An 11,267-nucleotide genomic window follows, 5' to 3' on the forward strand; every position below is an offset into this window, starting at 1 on the left:
ATCCTCTTCCCCAGAGGGACCTGAGGAAGCGGCAGCTCTGAGTAGAAACTGAGGAGAAAGGCAGAAAGGGGGTCAGGCTCAGGCTCAGTTAGTAGAGTGCTTGCCTAGCATGCATGAAGCCCTGGGTTTGATTCCCAGCACTGCATACACTGGGTCTAGTGACTCACAGCTGAAATCCCAGAGGTAGGAGAGAGGGATCGGGAGTTCAAGGTCACTACCCTTGGCTATGCAGTGAGTTCAAAGCCACCCTGAGCTCTAATAAAACAGGAAGACAGCAACCAACCTCCTTACAGACGAACAATTTGAGGAGGTCCCAAACCCTATGAGGACAAATCTAAGGGGCAAAATCTGGTGGCAGGAGAGAACTGATCAGCAGACAGATCGGTGGGCATTTGAATCTATCTAGACTTGACCCCAGCTATGTGACTGAGGACCTGGGGGCCTTCACCACCGTGTGTACTGAGGTAGGGAGGGATGGGGATCTTAGTCAGAATTTGGGACGGCATATGGGCTAGGGAACCTTCTGGATATACACGTGAAGAGGAAGCCACTTGGCCTTTCTGCTCCCTTTGCCTGGCACACACCTCGGGAAGACTCCAGACTTGCTGACCTCAGAAAGCCCCGCCCCTCCAGCCTTGTGCTTCTGACTACTGATTTCCTACAGAAGACTCAGGGTTTCGCCCACTATGTAGGGAGCAGAGGTGACTCCACCCAGAGGCCCACCCAAAGGCCACAGGGCACCCTTGTTCACATTCCTGTGCCCTCGTCGTGTAATGGGTGTACGAGGACCTGGCACACCTTCCTTCTGGGTCTGGAATCACCATCTTGGAACCAAAGGTGAAAAACCAGAAAAGCTCTGAGCCACCATCCAGCCCCTAAAGTCCTTCATCTTTGGCTCTCCACACCACATTCCACCCCTTCTTCCCTGGTAACGCAGAGGCAAGGAGAAGTCCATGGATAATTGTGACTTCTCCCCCACCAAGGGATGGACCACCAAGGAGCCCAGCAGTCAAGAGCCCAGTCTGCCACCCCATTTCCCTGGAAATCGTTTAAAGTTGCCAGCCCAGGAAAACGTCACAATGCTCCCTCCCCCACAAGCTTTCCCCACTCCCTGTCGTCCCCCCCCCCCCCCCCGCCGCGCGCCTGCATAGTATGCACGGTTTTAATCCACCCTCACTTAAGCGCCCTTTGTAGGTGGGGAGACTGACGAGCTCTCCTGGTAAGCCAAGGGCAGGCCTGAGTTTGGAATCCTGGGCCGGCCCTCCTACTCCAGCATTGCAGAGTCCCGGATTGCCTTTCTCCAGAGCTCTGCAGTGTGAACACCCAGGCGCCTCCATTCAGGGCCTGACTCTGTAGCCAGACGAGTCTAGTGATGTCATCGTTGCCATGGAAACCCTCCCCAGGCGTCAGGCAGGACCAACCTCCCCTGTGCAGTTTCCCTTTGTGTGGACTTTGCAATGCGTTGCCAAGGCAGTGAGGCCTGCTGGGTGAGTTGGCACAGGGCAGGGAAGGCAGACAAAACCCCACACTGCATCCCAGCAACCACACTCACAACATGAGAGAGGGGGGCTACAGCCGGCGCTTCCCGGTCTGGGTGGGGCGTGCAGTGGGGGGGGGCGGGGGTGGAGACCTGTTCAGAACCCCTCTGAGTATGGTTAGTGGGGTCCCGCCACCTGGATCTGCTGGGCCTGGATCTTGTGAAAGAGGCAGACCTGCTTGGCAGAGAGTGGGGAGGAATCGGTGGTTTGGCGGTTGGAGTGTGCCAGTCATTCTGAGTAGCACATTAGCTGTGATTGGCCGTCTGGGTTCTCAGACTCCTCACAGCGACTCTGGGGAAGGGGACAGAAGAAATGGGGTGCCTTTTGTGCTTTGGGTTTTGTTTGGGGTGGTGGTTTGGGATTTGGGTTTCTTTAAAACACTGTATAGCTGAAGTTGAACTTGAAATCTCCCTGTCTCACCTCCAGCACGCTAGGGTTGCGGGTGTGTGCTGCTATCCCTGGCTTGTTTATTTATTTGTATTTCTTATTGTTGATAAACCTCCTTTTGCAGTGGGAGACACCGAAACGCACCACAACGCTCCAGCTTGCCCATGGTCACCAACTTGAGCCTAACACAGTCTAGATTCAAAGTGGGGGTGGAGGGTGGGGGTTTTCAAGGTCCTACCCGGTGACTTCCTCCGTCTGGATTGGTCCCACCGCCTGGGACCTGTTGGTTTTAAAGAATGAATACTACAGTACCTTTGTAGAGTAATCCTGCTGTCTACCCAGCCCCAAACCACTGGAGATCTAAATGAGGCTTTAGCCAAGGAAGAAGCACAGTCTGTCCCTCCCTCTTGACTGCCTACGCAAGGTCCAAAAACTATTGGCCATTAAGGACAGCCAGTGTCCTGGCCAAAGTCTACCTCCACCTCCACCACAGCCTTCAAGCCACACCCTCTTTTGTCCTTCCGCGGGAGAGGGGCTCTTCCTCACTTAAAAAGTTCCTTATTCCTTCCCTCTGCCTGTGGCTAGGTGATCCTTGACATAGAGCATCACATTTCCCCTCCCCCTATGCCCCTGTTCTTAGAAGTCTCCAGGAAGAAACTTAATGACTTTTGCTGACAAATTGGCAAAGCCTTCTGCTTACAGTTGAAGACTGTGGCCTTCCTGGGTCCACCTCCAGCCTTTCTGCTTTCTCTGCCACCTACAGGCTTCAAAGCTACCTTCTTCTTAACTTCCCAGAGGGCCAAAGCTCTTCAGTCTTGCTGGCTAGGCTACCTGTTCAGGCTGGGAGGAGACTGAGACCCTGGAAGACCTGCCGTGCTGGGCCTGGGCTCCGCTTTCTCCACCTGTGCGACTCTGTTGAAGGTCAACAAAGTCAAGTGACAGAGGATGAGGGCTGAACTCACAGCAGGATGACAGAAATGGTGGTTGGGGGATTGGTTCTGTGGCTCTCAGGCTGTCCTTGGTTCGCCTAAAACCAGACAGCATCTGGCCTAGCCATGCCCCACCTCTGCCTGTCATTCTTTCATGAAGTAAGGATTTCCTTTCATCTGTACTATGAAGGCTTCTTTTTTTTCCTTCCAAAGGTTCCAAACGAGCCAAAAAGGGTGAAGGAAAAGATATGAAGACTAGACAACTCACCAAGATATCTGCCTATACAACAGCGAGGGAAACACCTTCCGAGCTATTGGCAACTGTGGTCAGCGCCAGTCCAGCCCCTGGCACTGGGACAAACACCTTGGTTCCATTTCCCAAACTTCCTGTACTTTAAGACTGTGTTTTGGTAACAGAGAATCCCAAGGAATGCTAGCTCTCCTCTTAAGGGCACGAGGCTTCCAGCCTACAGGAAGGCAGGCTGGTGCGGAGGTCAGATGACTATCAAGACCGGTGAAAAGTGCCCCCGTGAGGCAACCAGAGCTCAGAGTCCTGGCCCTGCACCCCCTGGAGACTCAGATTCCAGTGAGAAAGTCCAGGCTGATCAATAGGCCTCAGGGTGACAAAGGGAGAGCCTCATATAGGCCTTTGAACCTCCTCTTTGGCACAGCAAGGCTGGAAAACCCAGATTGTCCACAAGGGGTGGAGTAGTCCTGTGAGCTGGCTTAGCTGGCCCTCAGTTTAGTCATCTGGAAATGGGGACAGGGTACCCCTTACACAGGCGACTGGGGGGAAGACTGTCTAGTTATTAGTGTGTGTGTGTGTGTGTGTGTGTTTAAAAAAAAAAAAGGGTCTTGTTACATAACCCGGATTGGCCTGGAACTAACTCTGCAACCCGAGCTGGCATTGGGTTTTCAATCCTCCTGCCTCAGCCTGCTGAGATTATAGACATTCACTACCACATCTGGCTCTGTTAAGGGAATTAAGTGGCATAAGTACCCTTAAGCCCCTAGCGGATCATGCCCTGCACAGACGCAGGGTGGGGGTGGGCAGAAAATGCTATGTGAAGTCAGATGACTGCACAGCCCTGACATTTACTGACTGGGGAATCCACTTCACACCAATGGGACTTGTAAGATCTCCCTGTGTCGGAGCTCTCTCTGATCCAAGATTCAGCTGGCAGCTCTGGTACTGGAAGCCTGTGGCTTGTGAGGATCCCTCAGGGGCCCAGGCTGTAGAAACTGCCACAATCTGTCCTTCCACAAGCAAGCAGCAGCCTGCCGGAGCAAGATGGATTATGGCTTTGTGGCGAGTCAGATGGCCAAAAAGCCTGTGAAGGTCACAAGAGACCCATGTGGGTTGCAGTTTCCCTTCTAAATGTTAGCATTGACCTTAATAACATAACACCTGTGCATTTCTATTGGAACCTTTTTGTGGACTGATTTCATCAAAGGGTTTAATGGTAGGAACCAGGGACCCTTTGGGTGACCCTAGGTGGCACCAGGCCGGTGGTACCAGGTATATGTATTCTGACTAGCCAGATCTGCCCACAGAGGCATCCTCAGGTCCCAGTGGATCTATCTGAGCTTTGTCACCATCTGAGGCAAGGGGTCTTGCCAGCAATAAGGAGAGAGTCTGTAGAAAACAGAGGGTGTCCACTGGGTCCTGGACTAGAATGGTAAGTATCTGCCTAAAGCTTTGTGTTTGGGATTGAGGAGTATGCTGTGTGGGGCATTTGCAAAGCACCCCCCACCCCAGGGAAAGTCTGTGGAGGTCAGGGCATCTTGTCCTCACTTGCATTTGATTGCTTTTTTTTCCAGACAGGGTTTCTCTGTGTAGCCCTGGCTGTCCTGGCACTCACTCTGTAGACCAGGCTGGCCTCGTACTCAGAGATCCACCTGCCTCTGCCTCCATGGCCAGCTTTGTCTTTGACCCTTTAACCAACCAAGAGCCAGGTCGGGTAGATAGGGTCATGATTTGCCATTTAGCAAGATGTGGAGCTGTGGCTTTCTTAGTCCCGACCCCACGGAGACTAAGCCACAGCCCTGAGAGCTGGGCTCTCCGTAAAGCAGGTTCCTCCAGGCACTGCCTCCTCTGAGAGTCTCTCTGAGGAGCTGATGGAATTTCTTCCCTCTGTAATTTGTCTTACTTACTTGCTTGTTTGTTTTCAAATAGGGTCTTGCTGTATGACAAATGCAATTTTTGTGTTTGTGGATATGGCTAAACTGTTCTCTAACAACAATACATTTATATCCAGACCACCATGGTGAACTCTGAGCAGGGTCTCTCACCTGCCTGCAACTGTGTAGCCTGTCTCCCTGTCTCCAGCCCTCGATTACAAACTGAAGTTACTGTGCCTGACACCTTTTCTCTTACATGCGTTCTGGGGACTGGATTACGGTTTTCATGCTTGCGAGGCAAACACTTTACCAACTGAGCCATTTCCTCTGATCACTATTCCCCTTTTTTCTGTTTTGCTTATTTATTATTAGTTATTCATTTTGGTTCTTGAATCATGCTCTCGTGCAGCCCCCAGGCTAGCTTTGAACTCAGCTTTTTGGCTGAGAATGACCTTGAACACTTTCTCCTCCTTCTTTCCAAGTGGGATTAGAAACCTGTGAAATCAGGCTTAACTACATTTTATTTTATTTTACTTTTTTACTTTTTTGAGAAAGGGTTTCTCTGTATAACAGCCTTGACTGTCCTGGAACTCTCTCTGTAGACCAGGCTGGCCTTGGATTCACAGAGATCCACCTGCCTCTGCCTCCTGAGTGCTGGGATTAAGGGCATGTGCCACCACCACCTGGCAACAGAGACATCTTTTAATTGACATATGGGAATTGATACTGTTTTTCCACTCACATCAAAAAAAAATCTCTTGGTAAGTAAATGATGAAGCCTAGAACCAAGGCGACAGGACAAACCACAACACCAAGATGTATTAAATCATCAGCATAATGTCACGCACTGCCCTTTAGATCTCTGACGATGGGACAGGCTGCCCTAGGATGAACCACAATAATTCATAATCCCTGAAGCTGGCCACTCCTGTACAGGTGGCCGCTGAGGCTAGCTTTAGTACAAACCAACACAGCAGTAGCCATTGCTCTAGAGGTTCTAAGGGGAAAGGGAAGGAGAAAAGTAGATGTTCAGCGAACACCTGCTGAGTGCTAGCCTTGTGTGATAGGATTCGAGGCCCCAGATTGAAAGGGGAGCCTAGAATTGGGTGGGGAGGCATAGAGCCGTAACCTCAATAATGAGCCAGAAGGATTGCCATGAACCTCAGGCCAGCCTGAACTACACAGCGAGTTTGAGGCTAGTCAGGCCTACATAGCAAGGTCCTGTCTCAAAAGACCAAGGAGAGGCGAGGGAGAGGAAGAGGGAGAAGAAAGAAAACAAAGGGGAAGTGGGTGGGGAGAGCACAGTGACCATATTTGCATTCTCAGATCAGGGAGAGCTTGAGCCCAGGAGACAAGGCTAGCCTGGGCAACACAAGGCTAGCCTGGGCAACCTGGTCGAGTGAAAGGAGCTTTCTCAGGCTGTGCCTGGAAGAGGGGGAAGGACTCTGTGACCTTGTGGGGGTGAGGTTATGTTTCATAGCTCTAAATTCAAGGGATGAGGGTTTCCAACTGAAGACGTGGAAATGGCCTAACTTGTTTTTTCCTGTTTGTTTGCTTGGGACAGGGTTTCTCTGTGTAACAAACAGTCCTAGCTGTCCTGGAACTCAATTTGTAGACCAGGCTGGCCTTGAACTCACAGAGATCCACTTGCTCTACTAATCCCAAATGCTGGGATCAAAGGTGTGCGACACCACCGCCTGGCCCTAACTTGTATTTTTTTGCTTCTTGATTCTTTGTAAGGAATAGGCCAGAGTAAGATTTTTAAATTTTATTTCAAGAAATGCCTAGCTGAAGGTCTCTTATTTCACACCGGTGACTGGTCAGATGTCTGGAGTTCCTGGCGTCACAGAGATAGTTGCTCAAATGGTATCAGCCTTACAACCTCCCAGAGGGCTGTCAAAACCCCAGATTGGCCCCACCCTGAGGATTCTGATTCAGTCAGTCTCTGGTGGGTGGAGACCTTGCATTTCTAACCAGCTGCCTGAGATGTGACGTTGGGACTCCTCTGTGCCTTGGAATTACCTGTGTGACTCTCTTAAGAAGGCTGGTACTTAGCTCCTGCCCAGGCTTAATGAGTCTGGTGCAGCCAGAGCATTGGGATTTCTGAAGGTGCTGGCCAGTTTGAGAACGCTTGGGTTTACAGGAAGAGGCACAGACAAGATTAGGGTCCCTTGGGATTCATGAACAACCTCCTTGGTCTCTTCTACAGGAGCCTGCCAGACAGGGCATCTCAGAATGGAGGGATGCCTTGTCTAGCCATCTTTCCACACTGCGACTTGATCTTATTTATTTATATGTCTAGAAATGGTCTCTTGCAGTCCAGACTGGCCTAGAACTGTCTACGTAGCTAAAGATGACTCTGAACTCCTGGTCTCTCTGCCACTACCTCTTGAGTGCTAGGATTAGAGTGGCGAGCCACCTCGCCTGGTTTCTACAGCTGTGTCTCTGAAACCAAGCCAGACTGTTAGATTGAGAAGGAGATGTGTGAACCTGCCCCTGTTCCAGTCAGGCATCTTCCTGTGCAGGTGATGGCTCTGGATACATTTTCCTTGTAAAGTAGCAGTTCTCACTATGTGGGTCACGACCCCCACACAGGGTTGCACATCAGATGTTTACATTACAACTCGTAACAGTAGCAAAACAAGTTACAGTGCAGCAATGAAATCATTTTATGGTTGGGGGTCACCACAGCATGAGGAACTGACTGTATTAAAGGGTTCTCTGCCTGCGGAAGGTTGAGACACTGCTGTTGAGGTTTCTGTAAGCTGCAGCCAGGCATGGCCACCTCCTCCGGTTGCCGTTCACCCATCACCTTGTCATGGTCCCTACCACTGCCTAGTGTACCAACACCCCTTCCCTGCACTGGCCAGGATGGCTCTTGGTTTTAGCTGCTTTGTGTTGTGTGTATGTGTAATATGTGCATATATAATGCATGATGTGCACACACATATGGTACCCGTATGTGGTATATGGGTACCCACATGTATGCATATATATGTGTTTGTGTATGGTATGTGCATGTGAGGTGTGTGGGGGAGGTTAGGGAAGGTAACGAGGTCATGCCCTGTCTTTAGGGAAGTGGCCCTCCATCCTCTGTCATCTAACCTAGAGTCTGTCACTAACTTAAAGGGAGGAGTTGGGTAGCTAAGCTCTCTCGATGCCTCAGTTTCCCAAGGTAAAAGGGTTGAGCGTGCTGAGCTTAAGTATTTCCTGTTTCGTGGGGAAAGTTGAGGGTTAGAAGAAGGGTCCCAAGTCCTAGGCAGGAGACATCTGGGTCCTGGGGTATGCTGAAGAGGAACTATGGCCTATGCCAGTTCTGACCACAGGCCTGTGACACTCCCCAGTTTTTCAGAGCTGGGCTCTGAGTCCCCACCCACAGGTTCAGACTCAGGTTGTTCCTGTCCCCACTCTGGTGGCAGCATTGTGAGTCGTGGCAATGCCCTCAAATTCTGGAGCTCAAAGTCCTGCAGCTTTGCATCTTCCTTGGCAGTCTAGTTTAGGCAGATAACCAACCCACCTGGTCTCGGTGTTCCCATATGTACAATGGACTAGTAATTGGGCAGGTTGCCCCAGCATACAGTTGAGCTGCAGCCGGGAAGGCATTTCACACAGAGCCCCATGAGTTGAAGCCGCTTGGTGGGGGAGTAGCCAACAGCCACAATGACATTAAGGAGACAGTAAGTTGTTCATCTTGCTGACTCTCAGCCCAGCCCTGACATGCACATCTTGCTAACAAGGACCCCATTACCTCTAACATCTCAATAGAGCCCTGGTCCCTTAAAGTGGAAGTCTGGCCTAAACGGAGTTTACTGAACCAACGTGTGCCCCAGGATCAGGCAGCCCTCTGCCCCTTGCTGTGCCGTATACCCAAAACCAAACCGACAATCTTCCCCTGCTGGATAACCTTGGGTAAATTAATCTCTCTGAGTTGTGATAAAATGGGAATAGCTCCACAGGGATCTAACTTAAGCTCCACACAGACAGTGTTCACTTTACCCATCAGGATTTAGCTGGCATCAAGTACAGCGTCTGGCATGGAGTCAGCAATGAGGATCCCTGGATGACACTGTGTCCCACCCGGTGGCCACTGCGCTCTCTTGGCTCTGACTCTCTGTATGTCTCTGTTTTGTTCCTGTGCTTTCTTGTGGCTTACCTGTTGGGACACACCCCAGGAAACTGAGACCAGGAGTTACCAGGCCTTTCGTCATCGCTCTTGGCTCTCACCCTCACCTCCCTGGACAGTTGCAGCACCAGAATCTGCCTCAGGGCCTGTCCCACATCCTCAACTGCTTCATCTACCCAGACGATCTCAACAGTCACTACACTCAGTCACGCAGTCACCCTACCATCTATTGGCGCACTGTAAGGAGTGGCTGCTGTTGGCTGCTCTTCCCCACGAGCCTGCCCAAGATCTCAGCACCTCCCTCTCATCAGGGCACTGGGATGTTTCTTCCTGGATCACCTTAACGCTGCAGCGGCCAGCTCACCCCACCTGGACTCACACTGGCTTCTCCTTCAAGGCTTTCTAAGTGGCTGCTGCCCCAGCCATCCTACTCACCGGAGAAAGATACCCCCTAGGCTGAAAGTTGCCCATTACACCCCAGCCAGGCACCCACACTTGACAGTTCCCCAAATGATCTTCACACCTTGTCCCTCCCAACCCCTGTTCAGAGACACACAGCCCCTTTTGGTTTCTCCCTTGCACTGGTTCACTGCTCCCCCCATATTCCTCCTGCTGGTCCCAGGAGGTTCCATCCCATGTGTCTGTACTGATGCCTCCCAGTTGCTGTCAATCTAAGCCCTTGGCCGGCATTCAAGGTTCCCATGGTTTGGGGTCCTGCCATCGACCCAGCCTCTTCTCCAGCTCCCATTAGGCCTCCTCCACGCCCTCTCCGCTGTTCTCTCCTTTTAGCTTCTTCCTTCCACCCGGATAGGTGACCCTCATCCTCTTACCTGGTAAACAAACCCTCACCTTCCAAAGCCAGTCCAAGGTCACCTGCTCCGGGAAAGCCACCCACCCAGCCTAGATTACAGACTCTTCTGCCTGCTGCCTATTACCTGGGTGTGGCTCCTTTGTTGAGCTTGTTGTGTTATTTTATAGTTATTTGCTCTGTGTCGTATTTCTCCATTAAATTATTAGTTTACTGGGGTCCCCGAGTCCGCGCTTCCTCTTTGCTGTTCCCCCTGCACAAACACTTTTGTCTTGTAGCTCTGGAATTTGGGGAAGCCAGGCGCTTCTCTCCTGGGGTCTCCTATGGGCTGCTGTAACCCTGAGTGTAATGTGGCTGGTGCTGAAGTGCTATGAGAGGCCCCCGTTCAGGCAATCTCAGAGCACTTGGACTTCTTACAAAGCCAGTCCCCAACCACAGTGGATCTTCTACAATAGCTAGAAGGAAGCTTTGGGACATGGCTTTTTTTTTTCCTTTTGGTTTTCTGAGCTAGGGTTTCTCTATGTAGTCCTGACTTTCTTGGAATTCACTCTGTAGCCCAGGCTGGTTTCTGCCCTCTGAGTGCTGGGATTAAAGGCGTGCACCGCACTGACTGACACTGTTTTATCTAGCCTTGTGATTCAAAGGGAGAGGTGTTATGGGATATTTGCACACCGTGAGTAGATATATTGCTGTGATTGGTTTAATAAAGAGCTGAATGGCCAATAGCTAGGCAGGGGGTATAGGCGGGACTTCCAGGCAGAGAGAGGAAGTAGAAGGAGATAACTGAGGCACAGAGGAGATGCCGACGAGACGTGGAGGGAGTCGGACAAGCAGAACGAAAGAAAGGTAAAAAGCCACATGGTAAAACGTACATTAATAGAAACGGGCCAACTTAAATTATAAGAGATAACTAGTTAGGAACAAGCCTAAGCTATAGGCCGAGCTTTCATAATTAATAAGGAATCTTTGTGTTGCTATTTGTGAGTTGGTGGCCCAAAGAAAAATCCGACTACAGAGAGGGATGGAGATGCCAACTTGGATTAGTATTAAAAAATTTATAGACAATCTTTGAACTCATCCAGAGTCCCAACATAGGTTTGGTTAGATTGATAGATTCCCAAGTTGCCCTCCCTGTTCCGTCCATGAGGTCCTAATTGTCCCTCCCGCCTCCCCAGCATCCCCGAGGACTGGCGGGACAGAGCGACCAGGTAGCAGATGCACCCTGAACAAGAAATCACAGCCTCTGTATCCTTTAGCCTGAAGGTCACTGGTGTGAGCTGGGGCAAACCCCTCTCTCCTGGGGGATTTAGGTTCCTTATCTGGATAGCTGGGTCCCCTATTCTCCACCACCCTCCTACCTC

General features: G+C 50.9%; 1 long non-coding RNA gene across 1 annotated transcript; it reads left to right on the plus strand.

Annotated features, from left to right (window-relative positions):
• Positions 1-1,209: 1,209 nt before the first annotated feature.
• Positions 1,210-4,273, plus strand: LOC148120808 (uncharacterized). The gene is made up of 2 exons (XR_015738768.1): positions 1,210-1,487; positions 3,068-4,273. It is a non-coding gene; the product is annotated as an uncharacterized LOC148120808 (long non-coding RNA).
• Positions 4,274-11,267: the final 6,994 nt, after the last annotated feature.

This window comes from Myodes glareolus, chromosome 9 (genome assembly GCF_982192425.1).
Source record: "Myodes glareolus chromosome 9, mMyoGla1.1, whole genome shotgun sequence".
Classification (NCBI taxonomy): domain Eukaryota; kingdom Metazoa; phylum Chordata; class Mammalia; order Rodentia; family Cricetidae; genus Myodes; species Myodes glareolus.